Source organism: Theropithecus gelada, chromosome 4 (assembly GCF_003255815.1).
Source record: "Theropithecus gelada isolate Dixy chromosome 4, Tgel_1.0, whole genome shotgun sequence".
NCBI lineage: Eukaryota > Metazoa > Chordata > Mammalia > Primates > Cercopithecidae > Theropithecus > Theropithecus gelada.
Window position 1 is genome coordinate 109,994,052 of NC_037671.1, and position 4,245 is coordinate 109,998,296.

The 4,245-nt window shown below is 40.0% G+C and overlaps 1 pseudogene across 1 annotated transcript; it reads right to left on the bottom strand.

The window, feature by feature from the left end:
- Positions 1-2,345: 2,345 nt before the first annotated feature.
- LOC112622768 lies at positions 2,346-2,834 on the bottom strand (annotated as a pseudogene). The gene has a single exon (XR_003119024.1). The product of XR_003119024.1 is annotated as a 60S ribosomal protein L31 pseudogene (transcript).
- Between the last annotated feature and the right edge of the window lie 1,411 nt (positions 2,835-4,245).

The window sequence follows — 4,245 nt, forward strand, 5'->3', positions numbered from 1 at the left end:
TTACAAGTGTTATACTAAAATACACTTGGGTGCAATAAATACAGTAATATTTGTGAAAATGACCCCTGTTTTATGGAGATTTCCAATTGCCTGTGTTCCATAATTGTTTTTTCGGTACATCTGAATAAACAGTTATGAGACACAGACAATTTCAAGAAGCCCTTGCACTGCTTTGAGATGTGTTGACAACTAAATGTCCTGAACTCATGTGTCATCGGAGCCCCAGAATACACATAATAATGTTTATAATTCTAAAATCTAAAAACTCTTACATTCTTTCCAGATAATAATTGATAATTCATTTTTTTCCCCACAACCTCTCTGAGACAAACAATTCTCTCATATCCACTTTGCAATGAAACTGAGATTTGGAAAATTTGTGATTCACATACTGCTGTGATAATGATGATGGGGCAATATGAAAAATACTTCTAGTGTGGTCTTTTGTAGATAAAAGAAATATGTACATATGGGTTCCCTCTGTTACTTACCAGGAACTGGTGCAATAGGACTATGATGGTTCTGTCTGTACAGATGAGAACATAGATGCTTCACCCATTCATTCGTCCATTCGATAAATGCATAGCGAGAGCTTGTTACTGCCAGGGACTGTTCAAATTGCTGAGAATACAGCTGCTGACAAAAGGGGAAAAATGCCTCCCCTCAGGGAGATTCTGTTTTGGTTACTGGGTGAATCAATCTTCTCAAGCTGCCATAACAAAGTACCACACACTGGGTGGCTTCCGCAACAGAAATTGATTTTTCCTTAGTTCTGGGGGCTGGAAGTCCAAGATCAAGGTGGTTTCTCCAAAGACACAGGGTTGGTTCCTCCTAAGACACAGGGTTGGTTCCCCCTGAGACCTTTGTCCTTGATATGAAAGTGACTGCCTTCTCATGTCCTCATACGGCTTTTCTTCTCTGTGCATGTCCCTTGCATCTCTTTATGTGTGTAAATATTATTTTCTTATAAGGACATCAGTCAGAATAGATTAGGGCTTACCTTAAAGGATTGATTTTAACTTAGTCACCTCTTTGAGGGCCCTATCTCCAAATAAAACCACAGTCTGAGTAATTGGAGTTTAGGGCCTCAATGTATAGATTTTGGGGGACATGGTTCAGCCCATAACACCTGTGTAAAGTTACACAGTTGGTAGGTAGTCAGGTCAGGACTGACTGTTGCTTTTCTGACATATTCTCCAAACCTGGACCATGTCGCCTGCCTCCTGTCTACCAGATTAAGACCAGAAGCAGTCTGTTTCATCAAACTGCAGACTTATTTTTGAAGCAAATAAGTTGGGAAGCAAGGGGCCTGTGTGCACACATGTGTGTTTGTGTACTGTAATGACTAAACTACTTAATGCAAAGGATAAGTTTGTACTTCAGGGACTTGGATAACTTGGATAGTTTGCGTTAATTGATCTCTCAAAGTTGTGTTCCCGGAACTTTCCAATTCATTGCTCAGGCCTCAACAATTATTCCTTCCCCTTCAGCTGTCAGCTTTCCAACATTTTGGTTTCTTCTATGTCTTTTTCCATGACTTCAAAATTTATACCACTTAAAAGTAGTAGCTTCAACTATTCTTTAAACGAGAGCTTCTTTCCCTTTGACTTCAGGACTTTTTGCTTTGGTAACTTCAAATGTCTCCCTTTCTACACCAAGCACTTAATGCTTACCAGTGGTTTTAGCTTCTCAAACACATTACTAATAATATATTTTGTGTTTATCTTTTGTTTTATCAGCTTTAACAGTGCATTTCTGCCTGCTATCCTGGAATAAACAAGGCTATTAACTGAGTAATTTTTTAAATGTCATAAGAAGTCCTATTGCTTTTTAGAAACACTTCTAAACACAGGCAGATCTGTACAACTGAAATTTTCATTCTGTGCTCTCAGTATACTGAGTGTGAGATAAATAAAAGACAGCTTTTGCGTTTGGTAACCTTGAAGTCCTCAGGGTACTTTTACCTCTAAGACTGGGTAAGTGAGTGTTTTCAAGTGACTTAAGAAGACAAGGAGAGGGAGACAGTGTATAGGGAGTGAGCCTGGCTTCTACATGAAATAAGAACAGGATTTGAGACATTCAAAACGCAAATTAAGAGAAGGAGGCAAAAGTGAGGCGAGAAAGAAAAAAACAGAGAGGAATGACTTTATAATTTAAAATGTACTTAGTGTAGGATTTCAGTATTGTAATATGAGCAGAGCCTCTATATTTTCTAATATATTCAGTGGCTACATGGTACTTTTCTTCAGGAAGGAGTGCAGATGACTTAGCTTGTGCTCTTTTCTTTACCACCTCTGCATGCAGTGCAGCCAGCCATCTCCAGGTCAGGGTAGACTAGAACCATCTTTTTTTTTTTTTTTTTTTCAATTTTATAACTTTATTTGATGTATTTGATGATCAGTGATTAGTTCTCATCCACATTGACTGTCTGTAGATTTTTGAAAGTGGTAACAGGTACATAGGTAACCAAAGTATAGAGCTTATTTGGTGAATCTTCATCCTCATTACGTTTTCTGGACAGCCGCACACGGATTCGGTATGGGACATTCCTTATTCCTTTGGCCCAGGCAGCTTTGTTGAGCCTGGTATCAATGCGCACATCTGGAGTTCCCATCTCCTTCATGGCAAATTTCCGAATCTCTTTGAATGCCCGAGGGGCACGCTTCTTGAAGCCCACTCCATGGATGTGCTTGTGAATGTTGATGGTGTATTCTCGGGTCACCACCTCGTTAATGGCAGAACGGCCCTTTTTCTTCTCGCCACCCTTCTTTGCGGGAGCCATTCTGCCGGGTCCAAGCTGGAAAGGAAGAGCGCGAAGTACTGTGGGAGAAGGAAAGCCCCCCCCTTTTTTTTTGGCATGGTCTCACTCTGTTGCCCAGGCTGGGGTGCAGTGGCACGATCTCAGCTCACTGCAGCCTCCACCTCCTGGGCTTAAGCAATTCTCCTGCCTCAGCCTCCTGAGTAGCTGGGATCATAGGCACACACCACCATGCCCAGCTAACGTTTGTATTTTTAGTAGAAATGGGGTTTCACCATGTTGACCAGGCTGGTCTTGAACTCCTGACCTCAGGTGATCCACCCGCCTTGGCCTCCCAAAGTGCTGAGATTACAGGTGTGAGCCACGGTGCCCACCCTGAAACCACCATTTACTTAATAGAAAATAATTGGACACCTTCTTCAAAGATGAACAGAAAGACACTTGGGATCCAATTGAAGAGTACAGGCAGCCATTCTGGCAAGTGAGTTCTGGCCTAACTGTTAACTAAATTTGCTGTAATAACAACAATTTTAAAAAGTCCATGGTTCTGTTTTAATAGAAATGAAAATAGTATCCAGAGCATCCAGGGCTATATTTCTTCTATAAATATGTACTTTCTTCATAGACCTAGTCATTTTGAGGCTTGCAGTTTTTCAGGGCAAATAATTCTGTGCTGATCTATTTTTCATAGGATAAAAAAGTTCATGTTAGATACATATAGTGACCTTTAGCTGTCTAAATATTAAGCAGACACCAGAGTAACTTCCTGAACCAAATAAGACTCGAGTTTTGTGAGAAAAGCAGGGGTCAGGTTTTTGTATTAAAGGCCAGATAGTAAATATTTTAGACTTTGTGGGTCATATGGTCTCTGTCTTTACTCATCTCTGTAGTCATAGCACAAAAGTAGCCTCAGACAGCATGGACCGTTGACCCTCAGGCAACACGGAGCTAGAGCCACTGAACCCCCACGCAGTTGGAAATCCACATATAACTTTTTACTCTCCCAAAACTTAACTACCAATAGCCTACTGTTGACTGGGATCCTTGTTGATAACATGAAGTCAATAAATACATATTCTATATGTTGTAGGTATTATATACTGTATTTTTACAATAAAGTAAGTAAAGGGAATATTATTGTGAAAAATCATAAGGAAGAGAAAATATATTTACTATTCATTAAGTGGAAATGGATTATCATAAAGGTCTTCACCCTCATCGTTTTCACACTGAATAGGCTGAGGAGGAGGAGAAAGAGGTGGGATTGGTCTGCTCTCTCTGGAATGGTGGATGTGGAAGAAAACTCATGTACAAGTGAATCCATGAAGTTCAAACCCGTGCTGATGATGGCTCAACGGTAAATGAATGGGCGAGACTTTACTCCAACACAACCAATATTTATGAACCCTGAAATTTGAAGGGCACATAATTTTCCTGGGTCACAAAATATTATTCTTCTTTTGACTTTTTTGCAATCATTTAAAAAA